Source organism: Hylobates moloch, unplaced genomic scaffold (genome assembly GCF_009828535.3).
Source record: "Hylobates moloch isolate HMO894 unplaced genomic scaffold, HMol_V3 SCAFFOLD_7, whole genome shotgun sequence".
NCBI classification, from domain to species: domain Eukaryota; kingdom Metazoa; phylum Chordata; class Mammalia; order Primates; family Hylobatidae; genus Hylobates; species Hylobates moloch.
Window position 1 is genome coordinate 62,799,187 of NW_026652282.1, and position 22,901 is coordinate 62,822,087.

Sequence of the window (22,901 nt, forward strand, 5' to 3'; positions counted from 1 at the left end):
CAATGGATCAAATAAAAAATCTAAAAGGAAACAAAATGTAAGTACGACTGAATGAAAATATAGATGCAGCATATCAAAATATATGGGATTCAGCTAAAGTCGTTCTGAGAAGACAATTTACAGCACTAAATCCTTATATCAGTAAATAAGAAAGTTCTCAAATCTATAATCTAAGTGTCTAACTCCAGAAACTGGAAAATCAAGAGCACAATAAACACAAAGAAAGCAGAAGAAAGCAAATAAAGAGCAGAAATTAATAAAATTGAAAACAGACTTAGCTGTAAAAAGATATGAAATACTGTCATTTGCATCAACAGGGATAGAATTGAAGGTCATTATTATGTTACGTGAAATAAGCCAGGTGCAAAAAGACAAATGTCACATGTTTTTTTCTTATATGTGGGAGCTAAAAGATGTGTATCTCATGGGGATAGAGAGTAGAATGCTCATTACCAGAGGCTAGGAAGGGACGGACGGAAGAACAGATAAAGAGAAGTTGTTTAATGGGTTCAAAAATACAGTTACATAGAAGGAATAAGTTCTGGTATTCAATTATATGGTAGGGAAAATATAGTTAACAAGAATTTATCGTATATTTCAAAATAGCTAGAAGAATTGTAATGTTTCCAAAAGAAAAAAAAAGATAAATGTTTGAGGTGATGAATATTGCAATTATCCAGATTTGATCATTACACATTGTCTACAGGTTTCAAAATATCACATTGACTCCCAAAATACATACATCTGTTATATGTCAATAAAAAGAAAATATAAAGAAAATCCATTTTAAAAGGCTACTCCTTCAAAAAGGTGGTTTATATTTATAAATCTATTGCAAGACTGACAAAAATTAAAAGAGAAAAGATAAATTACCTTAGACATAATACAAAGGATATCACTATAGATACTAGAACAATTATAAAGATAATAGAGATAATACTATGATGAATTTTACACACAAAACTTGATAATTGAAAACAAATGAAATAATTCCTCAAAAACCACAAACCATAAAACTCAATAAAGATGAAACAGCCAACTTGAATAGTTCAAAGAGCTAAAGGTAACCATTTCTCATGAAAACCATGTCTCACTAAATAGAGAATATTAATAAAGAGATAGAAAGTATAAAAAAGGAACCAAAAAGAAATTCTGGAATTTAAAAGTAGAGTAATTAAAATGAAAAGTACACTAGATGGCCTCAACAGTGGATTTGAGCCATTAGAACATGAATGAACCTTGAAACCCTTATGCTAAGTGAAAGAAACAAGACATAAAAAGAAACAGCTTATAAGAGTCTATTTATATTATACATTCAGAAAAAGCAAGTCTATAGAGGCAGAAAGCAGACTGGTGGTTGACAGGGGGTAGGGACAAAGAAGAATGAAGAATGACTACGATACGAATTGGGTGTTTTGTCTCCTCCAAATCTCACTTTGAAATGTGACCTCTAATGTTGGAGGATCATGGGAAACCAATGTTTGAAACATGGGGGTGGATCCCCCATGAATGACTTACTGCTATCTCCTTGGTAAGGAGTGAGTTCTCGCTGCTAGTTCACGTGAGATCTGTCTGTTTAAGAGTGTCTGACACCTCACCCTTCTCTTTCTTGCCTCCTCTCTCTTGTTCCTTCTCTTGCTATATGATGCTCTGGCTCTCCCTTCACCTTCTGCCATGATTGTAAGCTTCCTGAGTGCCTCATCAGAAGCTGAGGAGATGTTGGTGCCATGCTTGTACAGCCTGCAAAACTGTGAGTCAAAATAAACCTCATTTCTTCATAAATCACCCAGCCTCAGGTATTGCCCTATAGCAATATAAATAAACTAATACAGAATACTAATGGGTATTGGATTTCTTTTAGTGGCGATAAAAATTTCTGAAGTTAGATAGTGGTAATAGAAGCACAATCTTGTAAATATGCTAAACACTCTACTGAATTGTGTACATTAAAATGGTGAATTCTATAGTATGTGACTAATATCTCAATAAAAGAGAAATACCACTATTGAAATAGCTGGCATAAAATTAGTGATAACATATGTTGATGAAGATGTGGAGAACTGGATCCCTCATACATTACTAGTTGGAATGTAAAATGCCTCAATAATTCTTGAAAATTATTTGGCAATTTCTTATAAAACTAAATACATGACAACTGTATAACCCAAGAGTTGCACTATGGGGCATTTATTTTGAAGACAAGAAAACGTTTTTCCCCACAAAAACCTGTACACAAATGTTTAGAGCAACTCTATTCCTAAAAGCCCCAAACTGGAAACAACACAGATTGCTTCAATGAGTGAATGCTTTTTTTAAAAAAAAGCTATGGTACACATACCATGGAATACTAACCACCAATAAAAAGAATAAACTATTGATATAACCAACTTGGTTGAATCTCAAGGCTATTATGCTGAGGGAAAAAGTCAACTTCCTAGTGTTACATACTGATATGGTTTAGCTCTGTGTCCCCACCCAAATCTCACCTTGAATTGTAATAATCCCCATGTGTCAAGGTCGGGACCAGGTGGAGATAATCAATCATGAAGGTGGTTTCCCCCATGCTGTTCTCATGATAGTGAGTGAGTTATCACGAGATCTGATGGTTTTATAAGGGGCTTTCCCCTTTGCTCAGCACTCATTCTCTCTCCTGCTGCCCTGTGAAGAGGTGCCTTCCACCATGATTGTAAGTTTCCTGAGCCCTCCCCAAAACTGTGAGTCAATTACACCTCTTTCTTTTATAAATTACCCAGTCTTGGGTATGTCCTTATAGAAGCATGAAAATGGACTAATACACATACTGTATAACTCCATTTATCTAACACACTTGGCATGTCAAATTTATAGAGATGGTGAAGAGATTCGTTGCTGCCAAGTGTTAGGGACAGGGGCAGGAAGCAAAAGGAATGGAGGCAATTGTGGTTATAAAAGGTCAACATTTGGGGAGTCTTTGTGGTGATGGAACTGTTCTATATCTTGACTGTGGTGGTGAATTCACAAGCCTACATATGATAAAATTGTGATAAATATACACACATTCACAAATGAGTACTATACAAATATAATTAGAGAAATCTGAATTAGATTAGTGGATTACATTAACACCAGTTTGCTGGTTGTGATATTGTATCATAGCTTTGGAAGATGCTATCATTAGGGAAATCTGGATAAAGAATACATGTGCTCCATGGATACATATGTAACAAACCTGCACATTGTGCACATGTACCCTAAAACCCTAAAGTATAATAAAAAAAAGAAAAAAAATAAAAAGAATACATGTGCTCATTAAACTGCATATGAATCTACAATTGTCTCAAAATTTAAAAATTGTAGAAAAATTATGCATAACTTAAGATATTCCTAAGCAAGTCAGGAAATCTATAATTCACTGGAGAAAAAAATGATACATTCAACTCGATGAAATTAATAATTTTAAATGGCAAAATATTCAACCCAATTTTTAAAATATACAAAGGGTATCAATTGTCCATTCACAGATTAACAAATTCAAAACGCCCAGGAATCATATGAAAAAGTGCTCATTCTTATTAATAGAGGAATATGAATTAAAGCTAAACTCCGATGTTCTTTCTAACCCTTATTATTGGCAAAAAGTTTCAAGTGTGATAATATTTAGCTCTGAAGGTAAGGTGGGGCTTGGTGAAAATGAGTATTGTTACATCTCTGTGTATGCATATGTAAATAATCTGGTAATGTTAAATATTAAAACTATAAATACTCTTCCACATAGCAACCCTATGACTTGGAATTTATCAAAAAAATGAAGAATGTTTATTGTAATATTATGAGTAGTGGCAAAAACAAAAAAGGTAGAAACAAAGTGAATGTTAATAAATGGGGAAATGATTTAATTAAATAGAGGAATAGCCATACCATGGAGTATTTTTTGTGGCTATATGTTGACTTTGAGAAATTGCTAAGAAAGCAAAGCAAGTCATGGACACAGCTCAGGTTATAATAATAGCTTATAAGAATTATGGGGCTATTAAAAAGAGTGAATACTCTTATCAGTTGACTTTGAGGAAATTCTAAGAGAGTAAAGGAAGTCATGGACACAGCTCAGGTTATACTAATGGTAACTTGGAACTTCCTGAAGACAGGAAGCAGTAGCAGAACATTTGTAATTTCTTGGCTCATAGACCAAACGAAAAGCTTTAAGTACAGAATAACTCTGGCTTGCAAGAGTTGGTTTAGCAACACATACTCATATTCCTACTTTCCTAGAAATTGGTTCTCACCCACAGATAATTATAAGGCATAATTTAGCATGTTTATAAGACATGCCACTCTGCTGGTGTTGGACTTCCTGTGGCAGATTTGGGGAAATCCATTTACTAGCTGGGTAGCCCTGGGCTAGATATTTAACCTCTCCCTCATGTATAACACAGGGACAAGAGCAGTACCTATCTCATAGGGTTCTTCTGAAGATTAAATGAGTCAATATGTGCAACATGCTTAGAATTGTGCCTGAGACAAAGTAAGTGCTAAATAAATATTGATGTCTTTTTTATTATCATTTCCGCCCAGATGATTAAAATCGGCTTTTTATTCAATCTCCTTCCTTCAGTCTCTGGTCATATCTGGTAGGGTCTATGTAATGAGGATAATATTGTTGAGGGGAAAGAGAGCAGCAGTTACAGATTCCAGGGGAGACCCTGGACCCCTAGTCCAAAGGCCTGCTTGGTTATTCTTCTTTGTCTGATTGTCTATTTAATGGATATCCCTTCCCTTCTATTCCTTATGAGATTTCTAATGTGTACAGTATAATAGGAGAAAGAAAGTGTCCTGACAGTGAAGGATCAAGAGGTCTAGTTCCAATTCAACAAACATACAGACTGACAAAGAGAAAGATAGCACAAATTACCTGTAACATAATTTCTAAAGCAGAGAGGGAATTGGGGGTTTAGGAAAATCTAGCAGAAGTGAAGTCTACAGCTTTAAAAATTTTCCCCATGTTGCTGATCTCCTAAGCAACCATAACCCCCACACTCTGGGATGTATTATAAGATTGGTATAGTGGTTTCAAGGATGGAATTGGGAAAAATTCTTCTGATACAAGTCTGACTATTCCTGGGTGGTCTAGGTAGGCAAGTTTGCTCTTTGAATGTGTACAGAGACTAACATTTTCTCTCCCTCCTTATTCATCTTAGTCTTGCCCCTTACCAATATCCTGATATAGGGACTTAAAGTATAACAGATAAAACACAAATTTCCTAGCCTTTGAAAACTAAAAAAATTGTTTTCTACAGATATGTGAAGTGCTCTAGAACTGAAGGCTCTATTAATCATTCTAGACAGTGTTGACTATTGCCTTTGTTAAAATTTTAATGATTTAATAAAAAAGCATTATTCTATTACTGTTTAATTTGTCCTTTTAAAAAATTATTTCTGAGATTAAGCATTTTCTTCCACTGTTTATTGTCTATTTGGCTGTCTTTTTAATTGAAATGCCTACTTTTATCTTTAATCTATTTTTCTATTAGGGTTTCTATAGTCTAATAAAATTTATTACCTCCTCCACATTAAACTAACATGTCATTATTGTTGAGAATTTGAAAAATTCACCAGTGCAGAAGCTAGAGTGAAAAATAACCCATGATCACTCACTATTATTATTTTGGTGGATTTCTATGGTGTTTTCCAATATAATTTTCTCTATTGGAATGTAGTTCAGATAATTACACGTACATGCACCCACATACATAATGAAATGGTGGCCATATTTTATAGATTTGTATGTGATGTTTCGAATTAATGAACATTTTTTCATCTCTTAAAAAATTCTTCCAGAACACACCTCAACATAATAAAAGCCATGCATATATGGCAAACCAACAGCAAGCATAATACTGACTGGAGAAAATTTGAAAGAATTCCCTCTCAGAACTAGAACATGACAAGCATGCCCACTTTCATCACTTCTACTTAACATAGTACTGGAAGTCCTGGCCAGAGCAATCAGACAAGAGAAAGAAATAAAGGACATCCAGATAGGAAGGGAGGAAGTCAAACTATCTCTGATTGCTGATAATATGATTGTATACCTAGAAAACCCTACAGACTCCTCCAAAAGACTTTTATATTTAGATAAATGAATTTGATAAAATCTCAGGTTAAGAAATCAATATACACAAATCTGTAGCACTGCTATGCACCAACAATAACCAAGCTGAGAATCAAATGAAGAACTAAATCTCTTTCATAATAGCTGCAAAAAAAGTACCTAAGAATATACTTAACCAAGGAGGTGAAAGATCTCTACAGGGACAACTATTATATGAAACACTAATGAAAGAAATCATAGACGACACAAACAAATGGAAATATATCCAACGCTCATGGCTCATGAATTGAAAGAATCAATATTGTAAAAATGACCATACTGTCCAAAACAACCTACAGATTAAACACAATATCTATCAACATACCAACATTATTATTCACAGAATTAGAAAAGAGCAATCCTAAAATTTATATGGAATCAGAAAAAAGCACAAATAGCCAAAGAAACTTAAGAAAAAAGATCAAATCTGGAGGCATCACATTACCTGATTTTACAAAGAATACAAAAACATAAATTGAGGAAACAACACCCTATTAAATAAATGGTGCTGTGAAAACTGGATAACCACATGTAGAAGAATGAAACTAAATCCCCATATCTCACCATATAAAAAAATCAACTAAAGATATATAAAACATGTAAATCTAAGACCTGAAACCATTAAAATTATAGAAGAAAACCTAGGAAAAACTCTTTTGAATATTTGCCTAGGCAAAAAATTTATGATTAAGACCTCAAAAGCAAGAGGGTCCAGGATGGCTGATTGGAAATAGCTGTGGTACGTGGCCCTCAGGGAAAGGAATAAAAGGAGTGAGTGAATTTAGCACCTTCAACTGATATATCCGAGTTCTTGCATTGGGACTGACTAGGCAAATAGCTCGACCCATGGAGAGCAAAGAGAAGCAGGGTGGGGTGATGGTCCACCCAGGAGCAGCATAGAGCCAAGGGAACCCTCAACCCCAGCCAAGGGAAGTGGTAACTGAGCGATCCCACCCGAGAAACCACACTTCTCCCATGGATCTTTGCAACCCACAGATCAGGAGATCCCCTTGTGAGCCCACACAACCAGTGCCTTGGGTCCAATACATGGAGCTGTGCAGAGTCTTGCCAAAATGGCCACTCAGGCACACAGAGAGACCCAAAAGTTTTGCATACACCAGCCCCAGGATCCATGGCAATGTGAGAGATCTATCCATGCATGTTCCCGGGAAGGGGTCTAGATCTAGGGAGCCAAGTGACATTGTTCTGCGGTCACCTCATGAGTTGAGACTCACTGGCTTGGAATTCCAGCCAGCCAGTGGCAGCAGGCTGGAGTCTGCCTGAGTTGGGACCAAGTTCCTGGGGGGAAGGGCAGTCGCCATCTCTGCAGTTCAGTAGACTCAGTCGTTTCAGCCCACCAGCTTTGAAGAATACAGGCAGTCTGGACAAAGATGTGTCCCCCCAGCACAGCACAGCTGCCTTGCCAGACTGTAGCTAGACTGCTTCTTTAAACAGGACCCTGATCCATCCCTCCCCAGTGGGCGAAACCTCCCTGCAGGGGCTTCAGCCACTCCAGCAAGAGTTCTAGAGACAGAACTCTGAGCTCTAGTGAAGAGGAGCAGCCACAACCTCTGTGGTTCAGTAGACTCAGCCATTTCAGTCTGCCAGCTTTGGAAAATACACACGGTCTGGATGAGGAACAGTCCTACCCAATGCAATCCACCTGCTCTACCAAAGGGCAGCAAGACTGCTTCTTTGGAGGGGTTCCCGATCCTGTTTCTCCTGGCTGGGTAAGACCTACCAGCAGGGGTCTCCAGCACATTCTACAGGAGAGTTCAGGCCAGCAACAGGTCAGTTATCCTCTAGGTTTGAACTGCCAGAAGAAGAAGCAGGCTGCTATCTTTCCTGTTATCTTTGCCTTCACTGGTGATAGCAAGCTGCTATGTTTGCATTCACTGGTGATACCTCCGGGTATGAGAAACACTGAGGCAAGTAGGGTCTGGAGCAGACCTCAAGCAAACCACAGCAGCCTTATGGAAGAGAGGCCTGACTGCAAAAAGAAAACCAAACAAATAGAAAACAACAACTGCAAAAACATCAACCAAAAAATATCTCACAAAAACCTCATTCAAAGGTCAGCAACCTCAAGGATCAAAGGTAGAGAAGCATACAGATATGAGAATCAATGCAAAAAAGCTGAAAATGCAAAAAGTCAGAGGGCCTCTTCTCCTCCAAATGACTGCAACACCTCTCTAGCAAGGGCACGGAACTGGGCTGAGGCTAAGATGGCTGAACTGAAAGAAGTAAGCTTCAGAAAGTGGATAATAATAAATTTTGCTGAGCTAAAGGAGCATGTTGTAATCCAGTGCAAAGAAGCTAAGAATCATAATAAAACAATGCCAGAATGGATAGTCAGAATAGCCAGTTTAGAGAGGAACATAACTGACCTGCTGGAGCTGAAAAACACATCACAAGAACTTCACAATGCAATCATAAGTATTATTAGCAGAATAGACCAAGTGGAGACAAGAATCTTAGAGCTTGAAGACTATCTTTCTGAAATAAGACATGCAAACAAAGAATACAGTAAAAAGAATAAAAAGGAATGAACAAAACCTCTGAGAATTATGGGATTATGTAAAGAGACTGAACCTACAACTGATTGGAGTACCTAAAACAGATGAGGAGAATGGAACTAAGTTGAAAAACATACTTCAGGATTTCATCCTGGAGAACTTCCCCAACCTAGCAAGACAGGCCAACATTCAAATTCAGGAAATGCAGAGAACACCACTAAGATACTCCACAAGAAAATCAACTGCAAGACACACAATAATCAGATTCTTCAAGGTCGAAATGAAAGTAAAAATGTTAAGAGAAGCCAGAGAGAAAGGCCAGGTCACCTAAAAAGGGAATCCCATCAGACTAACAGTGGATCTCTCAGTGGAAACCCTACAAGCCAGAAGAGATTGGGGGCCACTATTTAACATTCTTAAAGAAAAGAATTTTCAACCCAGAATTTGACATCCTGCCAAACTAAGCCTCATAAGTGAAGGAGAAATGAGATTATTTTCAGACAAGCAAATGCTGAGGGAATTTATCACCACCAGGTCTGCCTTGCAAGTGTTCCTGAATGAAGCACTAAATATTGAAAGAAAAAACCATTACCAGCCACAACATAAACATGCTGAAGTACACAGACCAGTGATACTATGAAGCAACCATGTAAACAAGTCTGCAAAATAATCGGCTAACATCATGATGACAGGATTACATTCACACATAACAATACTAATCTTAAATGTAAACGGGCTAAATGCCCTAATAAAAAGACAAAGGATGGCAAGCTGAATAAAGACATACATAGGCTCAAAATAAAGGGATGGAGAAAAATTTACCAAGCAAATGGAAAACAGAAAAAAGCAGGGGCCACAATCCTAGTTTCTGACAAAATTCTTCAAACCAACAAAGGTCAAAAATGACAAAGAAGGGCATTATATAATGGTAACAAGTTCAATTCAACAAGAAGAGCTAACGATCCTAAATATATATGTACCCAATACAGGAGCACTCAGATTAATAAACCAAGTTCTTAGAGACCTACAAAGAGACTTAGATTTCCACAAAATAATAATGGGAGACGTCAACATCCCACTGTCAATATGAGACAGATCGTCATGACAGAAAATTAACAAAAATATTCAGGACCTGAACGCAGCTCTGGATCAAGTGGACCTGATAAATATCTACAGAACTCTCCACCCCAAAACAACATAATACATATTATTCTCACCACCACATGGCACTAATTCTAAAATCGACCACATAATTGGAAGTAAAACACTCCTTAGCAAATGCAAAATAATGGAAATCATAACAAACAGTTTCTCAGACCACAGCACAATCAAATTAGAACGCAAGATTAAGAAACTCACTCAAAACCACAAATCTACATGGAAATTAAGCAACCTGCTTCTGATTGACTCCTGGGTAAATAATAAAAATCAAAAAGTTCTTTGAAACCAGTGAGAACAAAGAGACAACCTACCAGAATCTCTGGAATGCAGCTAATGCAGTGTTAAGACGAAAATTTAGGCCGGGCGCGGTGGCTCACGCTTGTAATCCCAGCACTTTGGGAGGCCGAGGCAGGCGGATCACGAGGTCAGGAGATCGAGACCATCCTGGCTAACACAGTGAAACCCCGTCTCTACTAAAAATAAAAAAAATTAGCCGGGCGTGGTGGCGGGCGCCTGTAGTCCCAGCTACTCGGAGAGGCTGAGGCAGGAGAATGGCGTGAACCCGGGAGGCGGAGCTTGCAGTGAGCCGAGATCGCGCCACTGCACTCCAGCCTGGGTGACAGAGCGACACTCCGTCTCAAAAAAAAAAAAAAAAAAAAAGACGAAAATTTATAGCACTAAATGCCCACATCAAAAAGCTAGAAAGATCTCAAGTTAACAGCCTGACATAACAACTAAAAGAAATAGAGTACCTAGAGCAAACACACCCCAAAGCTAGCAGAAGATAAGAAATAATCAAGATCAGAGTGCAACTGAAGAAGATAGAGACATAAAAACCCCTTCAAAAAAATCAACAAATACAGGAGTTTTTTAAAAAATTAATAAAATAGATAGACCACTAGCTAGGCTAATAAAGAAGAAAAGAGAAAAATCAAACAAAAACCATCAGAAATGATAAGGGGTTTATCACCACTGACCCTGCAGAAATACAAACAACCACCTGAAAATACTATAAAAACCTCTATGCACATAAACTAGAAAATCTAGAAAAAAAATGGTTAAATTCCTGGACTCGTACACCCTCCCAAGACTAAATCAGAGATAAATTGAATCCCTGAATAGACAAATAACTAGTTCTGAAATTGAGGCAGTAATAAATAGCCTACCAACCAAAAAAAGCCCAGGACCAACAGATTCATAGCTGAATTGTACCAGAGGTACAAAGAAGAGCTGGTACTGAGAGACAGGACTAGCTGGATTTCCTAGGCCAACTAAGAATTCCCACGCCTAGCTGGAAAAGGTGACCACACCTACCTTTAAGCACCGGGCCTGTAACTCAGCTCACACCCAACCGATCAGGTAGTAAAGAGGGCTCACTAAAATACAAATTAGGCTAATGCAGGAGGTAAAGAAATAGTCAAATCATATATCGCCTGAGAGCACAGGGGGAGGGACAATGATCCGGATATAAACCCAGGCATTCGACCAGGGAGGAGCAACCCCCTTTGGGTCCCCTCCCATTTTATGGGAGCTCTCTTCACTCTATTTAAATCTTGCAACTGCACACTCTTCTGGTCCATGTTTTCTATGGGTCGAGCTGAGCTTTCACTCATCATCCACCACTGCTGTTTGCCGCCGTCACAGACCCGCTGCTGACTTCCACCCCTCCAGATCCAGCAGGGTGTCCACTGCACTTCTGATCCAGCCAGTCGGTGCCCATTGCTGCTCCCAATTGGGCTAGAGGCTCACCATTGTTCCTGCGCAGGCTAAGTGCCTGGGGTTCATCCTAATCGAGCTGAATAGAGCTGTAACATTCACTGCATGGCCCAAGATTACATTCCTTGGAATCTATGAGGCCAAGAACCCCGGGTCAGGGGGAGAACAAGAGGCTTGCCACCATATTGGAAGTGGCCCACCACCATCTTGGGAGCTCTAAGAACAAGGACTCCCAGTAACAGTACCATTTCTACTGAAACTATTCCAAAAATTTGAAGAGGAGGAACAACTCCCTAACTCATTCTATGATGCCAGCATCAGCCTGATATGAAAACTTGGCATAGATACAACAAAAAAAAAAGAAACTTCAGGCCAATATCCTTGATGCATATCAATGCAAAAATCCTCAATAAAATATTGGCAAACTGAATCCAGTAGCACATCAAGGAGCTTATTCACGACCATCAAGTTGGCTTCATCCCGGGATGCAGGACTGGTTCAACATACACAAATCAATAAGCACAATTCATCACATAAGCAGAACTAAAGCGAAAACCACCTGATTATCTCAATAGATGCAGAAAAAGCTTTCAATAAAATTCAATCTCCTTTCATGTTAAAAACTCTCAACAAACTAGGTATTGATGGAAATATATCTCAAAATCATAAGAACTATTTATAACAAATCCACAGCCAATATCATACTGAATGGGCAAAAGCTGGAAGCATTCTCCTTGAAAACCAGCACAAGAGAAGGATGTCCTCTCTCACCACTCCTACTCAACACAGTATTGGAAGTTCTGGCCAAAGCAATCAGGGAAGAGAAAAGAATAAGGGGTATTCAAATAAGAAGAGAGGAAGTCAAATTGCCTTTGTTTGCAGACGACATGATCCTATATCTGGAAAAACCCATCATCTCATCCTGAAAGCTTCTTAAGCTGATAAGCATCTTCAGGATACAAAATCAATGTGCAAAATTCACTAGCATTCCTATACATCAACAATAGGCAAGCAGACAACCAAATCCTAAATGAACTATCATTCACAGTTGCTACAAAAAGAATAAAATACTGGCTGGGGTCGGGGGCTCACTCCTTTAATCCCAGCACTTTGGGAGGCTGAGGTGGGTAGATCGTGAGGTCTGGAGTTCAAGACCAGCCAGGCCAAGATGGTGAAACCCATCTCTACTAAAAACACACACAAAAAATTACCAGGCCTGGTGGCGGGCACCTGTAATATCAACTACTATGGGGGCTGAGGCAGAGAATTGCTTGAACCCGGGAGGCGGAGGTTGCAGTGAGCCAAGATCACAGCACTGCACTCCAGCCTGGGTGACAGACCGAGACTCTGTCAAAAAAAAAAAAAAAAAAAAAGAATAAAATACCAAGGAATATATTTGACAATTGAAGTGAAGGAACCAAAAACCACTGCTCAAATAAGTCAGAGAGGACACAAACAAATAGAAAATATTCCATGCTCATGAGTAGGAAGAATGAATATCATGAAAATGGCCATACTGCCCAAAGTAATTTATAGATTCAATGCCATTTCCATTGTGCTACCACTGACATTCTTGACAGAATTAGAAAATCTTTTTTAAAATTTATATGGAACCAAAAAAGAGCCTGAATAGCTATAAACAATTCTAAGCAAAAAGAACAAAGCTGGAGGCATCACACTACCTGACTTCAAACTATTCTATAAGGCTACAGTAACTAAAACAGCATGGTACTGGTACAAGAACAGACAAACCAATGGAACAGAATGGAGAACTCAGAAATAAGACTGCACACCTACAACCATCTGTTCTTTGACAAACCTGACAAAAGCAATGGAGGAAGTATTGCCTATTTAATAAATGGTGCTGGGAGAACTGGCTAGCCATATGCAGAAAATTTAAACTGGACGCCTTCCTTACATCATATACATAAATTAACTCAAGATGGATTAAAAACTTAGATGTAAAACACAAAACTATAAAAAACCTAGAAGAAAATCTAGGCAATACCATTCAGGACATAGGCACAAGCAAAGATTTCATAATAAAAATGCCAAAAGCAATTGTAACAAAAGCAAAAATTGGCAAATGAGATCTAATTAAACTAAAGAACTGCTGCACAGCAAAAGAAACTGTCATCAGAAAGAACAGACAGCCTACAGAATGGAAGAAAATTTGTGCAATCTGTGCACCTGACAAAGGTCTAATATCCAGAGTCTACAGGGAACTTAAAAAAATTTACAAAGAAAAAAATTAAAAAGTGGGCAAAGGACATGAACAGACACTTCTCAAAACGTACATGTGGCCGAGAATCATGGAAAAAAAGCTCAACATCACTGATCATTAGAGAAATGCAAGTCAAAAACGAGATACCATCTCGTGCCAGTCAGAATGGTGACTATTAAAAAGTCAAAAGCAACAGCTGCTGGCGCGGTTGTGGAGAAAAAGGAACACTTTTACACTGTTGGTGGGAGCATAAATTAGTTCAACCATTGGGGAAGACAGAGTGTGGCAATTCCTCAAAGACAGAGAGGCAGAAATACCATTTGACCCAGCAATATCATTACTAGCTATATACCCAAATGAATATAAATCATTCTATTATAAAGATACATGTGCACATATGTTTATTGCAGCACTATTCACAAGAGCAACACGTGGAATCAACCCCATTGTCCATCAGTGATAGACTGGATAAAGAAAATGTGCTACATATATACACCATGGAATACTATGCATCCATAAAAAGGAAGGAGATCATGTCCTTTGCAGTGACATGGATGGAATTGGAAGTCACTATCCCCAGCAAACTAATCCAGGAACAGAAAAACAAACACTGTATGTTTTCACTTATAAGTGGGAGCTGAATGATGAGAACACATGGACACATAGGTTGGGGGGAAATACACATCTCATCTGTCAGAGGGGGTGTGAAGGGAGGGAGAGCATCAGGAAGAATAGCTAATGGATGCTGGGCTTAATACCTAGGTGATGGGATGATCTTTGCAGCAAACCACTGTGGCACACCTTTACCTATGTAACAAACCTGCACATACGGCACATGTACCCCTAAACTTAAAATAAAAGTTGAAGGAAAAAAGAAAAGAGAAATAAAAAGACCCCAAAAGCAAATGCAACAAAAAGAAAAATAAATAAATGGGACCTAAATTAAACTAAAAACTTTTGCACTACAAAAGAAATAATCATCAGAGTACACAGGCAACCCACTGAATGGCAGAAAATATTTGCACACTATGCATCCAACAAAGGACTGATATCTAAAATCCACAAGGAACCCACATAAATCAGCAAGAAAAAAAACCCAAATAATCCCATCAAAAAGTGGGCAAATGACACAAATAGAGACTTCTATAAAGAAGATATACAAATCATCAATATACATATAAAAAATGTTCAACATCAGTAATCATCAGGGAAATGCAAATTAAAATCACAATTAGATACCACCTTACCCCAGGTACATTGAATATTATTAAAAAGTCAACAAAACAATAGCTGTTGGCATGGATATGGTGAAAAGTGAACACTTTTACACTGATGGTGGGAACGGAAATTAGTACAACCTCTATGGAAAATAGTAAGATTTCTCAAAGAACTAAAAGTAGATCTAACATTCGATCCAGCAATCCCACTACTGGGTATCTAGCCAAAAGAAAAGAAGTCATTATATCAAAAAGACACTTGCACATGTGTGTTTATCACAGCACAAATCACAATTGAAAACATATGGAACCAACCTAAGTGCCCATTAACTGATGAGTGAATAAAGAAAATGTGGTATATACACATACACAAACACACACACGATGGAATACTACTCAACCATAAAAAAAATGTATTTTCAGCAACATGGATGGAGCTGGAGGCCATTATTCTGAATGAAGTAACTCAGGAATGGAAAGCCAAATACCTTATGTTCTCAATTATAAGTGGATACTAAGCTATGGGTATGCAAAGGCAGACAGAGTAGTATAATGGACACTGGAGACTCAGAAGCAGAGAGGGTGGGAAGGTGTGGGGAATAAAAAACTACATATTGGGTACAGTGTACACTACTCAGATGTTAGGTGCACTAAAATCAGACTTCACCACTATACAATTCATCCTTGTAACCAAAAACCACTTGTGCCCCAAAACCTATTGAAATAATATATATTTATACATAATAAAATTCAAAAATTCTTCCAGAACAGTATTTCTAAAGGTTGCCAAATAATTCACCTGCCAAAGATCCATATCTTATCATTTATTTACTCAGTCTTATCACACATTTAGCTCTTCATATTTCATTATCATTAATAAAGTACAATGACTATCATCTTTGTACATAATGATTTGGGAATGTACTTTAGTTGGTAAAATTATACAATAAGGATATCAATTTCGTATCATGTATATTGCAAAGTTTTCCAACTTTATCATTGTCTATTTATTTATTTATTTATTTATTTTAATTTTTGAGACGGAGTCTTGCTATGTCACCCAGACTGGAGAGCAGTGGCGCGATCTCGGCTCACTGCAAGCTCCGCCTCCCAGGTTCACGCCATTCTGCTGCCTCAGCCTCCCCAGCAGCTGGGACTACAGGCGCACACCGTCACGCCTGGCTAATTTTTTTGTATTTTTAGTAGAGACGGGGTTTCACCGTGTTAGCCAGGATGGTCTCGATCTCCTGACCTCATGATCCGCCCGTTTCGGCCTCCCAAAGTGCTGGGATTACAGGCGTGAGCCACCGCCCCGGGCCCATTGTCTTTTTAAAATAAAACTTACTGAAAAGGTAATATATTTCATGTATCAAAAACCAAATAGAAGTAACAAGTATCCCTTCCAACTTAATCTCCCATCTCCCCAGTTCCCACCTTCTCCACCCACACAGTTAACTATTTTTATTCATTTCTTCTGTAAACTTTGCGTGTGTTTACATAAGGAGATAGCCCCCACCCACTTTTTCATACAATTTGTAGCATACAATATACACTTTTATTTTATTTTATTTTATTTTTATTTTTTTTTAAGACGGAGTTTCCCTCTTGTTGCCCAGGCTGGAGTGCAGCGGAGTGATCTCAGCTCACCGCAATCTCTGCCTCCTGGGTTCAAGTGATTTGCCTCCCTCAGCCTCCCCAGTAGCTGGGATTACAGGCATGCGCCACTATGCCTGGCTAATTTTGTATTTCTTTTTTTAGTAGAGACGGGGTTTCACCATGTTGGTTAGGCTGGTCTCGAACTCCCGACCTCAGGTGATCCACCCGCCTCGGCCTCCCAAAATACTGGGATTACAGCAGTGAGCCACAGCGCTAGGCACAATATACACTTTTTGAGTCACTTAAAATATATCTTATTGGTCTTTCCATGTCAGTACATTGAACACTTCCTTGTTCTTTTTTATAGCTTCATTGTATGGTTGTACCATTATTTATTTAATGTGTCGCTCTGATGATAGACATTAAGGTTTTGCCCTTACAAACAATGCTTCAGTAAACAACCTGGCACATATTTTTTAAAAATATATATAAATACCGGCATGGATAAATTTCCAGAGGTTAATTGGTTTTGTTAGAGCCTTATGCATTCATAATTTGATAGACTCCCTAAACTGCCTTCAACAGGTGTGCCAAATTATACTGTCACCAACAATGTGTGAAAATTTCCCATAGCCTTGCTAACAGTATTTTATCAAACTTTTGGGTGAATTTTTTTGTAATTACAATTGGTGAAAAAATAGTCACATATCTTTGATTTTTAGTAATGGGTTTCCAGCTTAAAATGGTCTTTAATAAGCAGTACTTGATGTTGCCTTTCTTGGCTTCTGACTAATATACGAAAGAAGATCAAGAAGAGGAGGAAAGCTTGCAGTAACTCTGAAAAGTAAGACTGAGAATGAACCCGTTGCCAGAATGTATGAAACATTCCCATAAATTCTAAATTGAGTGATGTAGTACCCAATATTGAATACTCACTATATGTGGAGGAACATATATCTGTTTGTGTACACACACACACACACACACTTCACTCATTTCTCCCTTGGAACTCTTCATAATGATCCTGTGAGTATGTGAAATTATGAGCCATATTTGAAAAGTGAAGAAACTTTGTCTTGGAAAACTGAAGTGACTGACTTGCCTAACTAAGGCCATGTAATAAGAGGCACATCTGAGATTCAAACACAGGCCTGCCAGACTCCAAACTATAATAGAACTCTTTTCAGTATTTCACATCCTTTATCCCTCTCACACTTTGAGTCCTGGCTCAGCAACAGAAAAGTTATACCAGTCAGAAAATTTGCCATCTCCCTCAAAACTTTATTAGCACTAATATCTGAGGTAGTTCAAAATACCTTTCCTTTTTCTATTCCTTCCCACAGATAGTATCTTCCTTTCTATATCAATAAAGAAACTAGAACTTGGAAACTCAAAGTGTATGTGCAAGATAGGAGGCTAGATGTAGAAGTGACAATAGGGTTGCAGCTGGCAGCCCATTGCATTCTGGCAAGTGGAGAAGATAACCCAATATAATAATGGTTAATATAGATTGAGCTTTTACAGTGTTACAGTGGTCAGGGACTTCGCTAAGTGTTTTCCAGGCATTAGTTTATTACAACAGATTCTTCGGGTAGGTAATATTATTATTCCCTCATTCTAGATGAGGAAATGGAAGCTTGAGTAAGTGAAATTACTTGCTGGGCTGTTTGTAAAAAGATCTTCACTCTGGAAGTCAGGAGGCTTCTCTGATACTGCTGCTAGTTTACTTCGTAATTTTGTATAAGTGGCTGTCCCTTTCCTTGCTTCAGTGTCTGAACCTGGAATTTTTTTATGTGGTTTCTGAGACTCCAAGGTCATTGGGGTGGAATTTGGAAGGGTGGTCAAACATGAATAGGACTAGAAGGGAACACAAATATTTTTTGCTCAAGACATTAGTCTCAGCTGTACCTCCATATGTCTTTGCCCTGCTTTACCCCTTCCTACTTGTTCTCTTGCTCATGGCACTCATTCTCTTCCCTAGTTGTAGATTTAAGTTAAGTCCAGTAGGAACTTGACACACTCAGAAAATGGATGAAAACTAAAGGGGATGCTACTTTTGGGACCATTGTCTGAGCTTTTTTGGGTTACTGCCACCTGTCACAGTTTAAGAGATGTGGAGAGCCACTCATGACTGTCAGAGGCTGTGTCAAGGAAACAATATTCTGGTAATGATTTTTATTTACCATGAGGGTTTGGTTTCCTCTTCTGGTGTCTACTTGGACTTCCCTAAGAATTAGTTACCTTGGTTCTTGGGCTTGGCATCAGCCCACAGAGCATGGAGCCAATCAAGTACCATAAGTCCTGTAGAGATTTAAATTTCCTGGTGGCAGCATTTCTGGCACAGGCTTATGTTTTCCTATGTTTACTTAAGCCCTTTATTAATGCACTCTGAGTTTCTGTCATGGTTTGGCTCCTTAAGAAGTCAGGCAGTAGCGTTCAAGATATGGGGAAGATATCAGGTCAAGACAGAAATATTTGGCAGCTTTAGGGATTTTCTGTTTCCACTCTTAAGGTGTGCCCTGAATAAGAGCTGTAGAAGAGTCATCTGGGGCTGACTTCTTTGAGGCCCCAAAGAGTCTGGCCTGGGCTTCAAGGAATCTGAGTCCTAGAGTATGCTCAGCCACGAACTCCCTGGGTGACCTTAGGCAAATTCACTTCCCTGAATCTCTGTTTCCTTAAACCTCTTCCATCTCAAACATTCTATAATTCATGAAAGCTGAATAGTACTGGAAATTCTTCTGGTCAGGATGATAATGATTTGAGCAGAGAAATGAACAGGCTGGGTAAAGTGTGACCTTCCCAGGGTACATAAAATGTTTTTCCAATTAAATGAACATTTCCTAAATCAGTTCCCAATTAGTAGAGCCGGTATGTGTTAGCCTTGTGATGGGGCTGCATAAATAGCAATTCAGAATCCAGGAAGAAAGTGGCCAATAGGCCCACTCTGCTTCTTACCTGTCATAGCAAAAAAGGAGTATGGTGCTCAGAGCTGAACATCACATTTTAGAGAGGACACCATGAGGCTGGAGCTATTTCAGGGCCATAGCTAAGGTGATGAGGGAACTCTGAACTATGCCATATGAGGAAGAGCAGAATGGCCTGGGGATAAGTAACCAAGAGAAGACCTCCAGCAACATCTTGGCCCCTGTTTTTGGCTCCTATGGGGAAGAGGGTGTATTCGTTTGTTTTCTGTTGCCTGTCAAAGAATGCCTGAAACTGGATAATTTATAAAGAGAAGGAATTTATCTCCTACAATTATAGAGGCTGAGAAGTCCAAATTTGGGGGCTGTATCTGGTGAGGGCCTTCTTGCTGGTGGGGACTCTCTGCAGAGTCCTGAGGTAGCATTAATAAAGGGCATAAGGAACTCCAGAAAAACATCACATGGTGAGAGGGCCGAGTGTGCTTGCTCAGGTCTCTCATCCTCTTCTTATAAAGCTACCAGTTCCACTGCCATGATGATCCATTAATCCATTAATCCATGAATGGATTAATCCATACATAAGGGCAGAGTCCTCATAACCCAAACACTTCTTAAAGGCCCTATCTTTCCATACTGCCATATTGAAGATTAAGGTATAATAAATACAATTTTGGGGACACATTCAACCCATAACAGAGGTGTGTTGTGGGGAAAATGGAGTGACTTCAAACCTGACCCAATGGCTATACTGCAGGTTCAGTAAATAGATGCTACCAAGGGACAGATTTCACACCAAAGTTTAGGAAAAATTTCAGAGTAAAATCAGTTTTATGTGGAATTAGATGGTTACAGATCTATAAACCAGAAGAAGATAATCTGAATTTCAGCTGGAGGAAATTTTGGACAAAAGCCTGGATCTGTCTAAGGGCATGGTCCTTGCACTGTTTGACCTCTAGGGAGAAATACAACTGAATTTGTACAAACGATGGGTGCAACAGGTAGCAGATGAGAGCGTTGTGACAAAGTGAGCTATTTAACCATGTGTGGGAGTGCTAATGCATCTCTCTCTTAACTATGTGTGAAAGCCCTAATGAAACTTCAATAAATACTCCTGAGACTTCATTGCAAGAATAGAGATGGAGGCCTTGAAATATTGCATGGGAGTGAAATAAGAGAGATATTACATTTTCAGGGACCTCTCCAAAATTCCAATAATATAAACTTTTATGTTTAACTTATGGGTTTAATTAATCTCCACATCTCAAATATCATTAATTCTGGAATAGAGCAAGGCATGTCACTTTACAGTTAATACAAAAGTGCCTATCAAATCACATCAAATAGAAAATCCCAAATTATTGTGTCTTGGTGATACTCAGCATTGTTATGACATACAATAATCCCTCAGGCTACTTAGGTAGCCCTTTCACTAGAAATACATATCACAAGCATGTCCTTGTGGATCTTATTTAGTATTGCTGCCATTAGTTTTGTGTCCAACACATAGAACCTATGTGTGACCTTTCCAGTCTAGATGAATAGAACACTTACTGACATATTTCTGATCTGCTTGACTACTATGCAAGGCCTTCTTGGGAGACTCTGGAGTTTTTAGTTGAGCTGTTCTACACATGGGCCTGGGTTTTGCCCATGTTCACCTCAGCTTACCTCTAAGCAGAACATAATGATCACAGTTTCCACATAGGGAAAACCCTGGGGAAGGAACACATCTTCTAGAATCTGGGACTCAGGATACTGAGACAGACTCTTCACTCAGATGCCTAGAACATAGGAGATGACAAACTTAACAGGCTGAAATAAGGCAGCCTACATTTTTTGGTATGACCTCATTCTGAATCTGTTAAAACTTCTTTAGGCTGCAGTGACCAAATGTATGGTCATTGACCTGCGGGCCTATATTAGACAGTTCAGGCTGCTATAACAAAGCAAAGTGGGTGGCTTATAAGAAACAGACATTTATTTCTCACAGTTCTGGAGGCTAGAAGTCCAAGATCAGTGTTTTGATGAAGATCCTCTTCCAGGTTCCAGAGTGCTGACTTCTCATTGTATACTCACATGGTTGAAAGAGAGAGAGCATGCCAACCTCATGACCTAAATTTACCCCCCAAAGACTCGACCTACAAATGCCGTTACACTGAGAATTAGATTTTACCATATAAATGTTGATGGAATATAAAAATTCAGTCCAAAACAAAACCTCACCGAAGTATTGCTGCTGAGTCACTTAGAAAACCTTTGTCTGAGTTCACCTTTTTTATTCTTTTTGCAACCTGGGTAGTAATTTGGAATGTTGTAGAGAGATGCATATTAGTTTTTGCCCAGAGCTAAGGTGTGAGATGGATCACCCAAACTAAAAGAAGAATTTAGAATAAAAGCAAGATGCTCAAGTACTTCAAGTTCACGAGCCACATATTACAGAAGAAAAATTGCAAGGTCATTCCAACACAAAGTGAAATCTACACCACATCTGAATCAGGAGACATGCAACTAAATTCCAGAACGAGTTTAGTGATGATGGAGGGCAAGGCAAAGATACGCTGTCCCCAGACTTTTTAGGCTGATAAATCAGGCTTGTCTTGAATAACAAAGCTAAAGGACAGAAAATGAGAAAGAAACATACCTGAAGTGATTTAAAGCCAGGATGTGATATAAAACTATTTATATACACATATTGCTAAACTGAATAGGAGACACTTCCCAGGTAGTAAAAGGAAGGGTGGAGAAGAAAGTATTTATAAGTCAAATGACCTCTTTGTTTTTGATATTGTAGTTGGTGCCCACTAGGACTTGCTTTGGATAGAAATAAATAAGAAGGCAAAAATTGAGAGGGTTCAGTCAAGCTGATCAGGCTAGAGAAAGATGCAAGAAAAGTTTCACAGATTCTCATTAATATAAGACAAGTAAGATGAAAATAAACAAAGATAATCTTTTTTGTGAAAAGACCCAGTAGATAATCTCACAGCTTCTTTTTCCGGCAGAGAATATGGATGTGCTAGGATTGAAGGTACTTGTCATCACCAATCTAATGGGCTCAACTGGGACAAGTGATTGCATTTTTCTTCTCAGATGGTGGGCTGCAAAACAAGAATTTAGCATTAGACAGGTATGCCGGTGTTGCTGCTAGTGGAAAGTGCATCAATATACATGCTACTCCAGGATAAGATTGGCAGATATGCTTTGGTCAAACATTGGCGTGCACAAGGGACGAACAAACGTAGACAGCCGTCATATCTTGCCATCAAGAACAAGATTTAAGAAAAGACCTGTGGCCGTGGTCATGTATTATGTAGCTCAATCACCCCAGAAACAGAAGATGTTGTTAAAAGTATAAGCTGATTCCAGTTTGGCTCCGGCATAGTGAGGGCAGAAGAGAGGACAACGTGTTGGAGGGGGAGCCAGAGA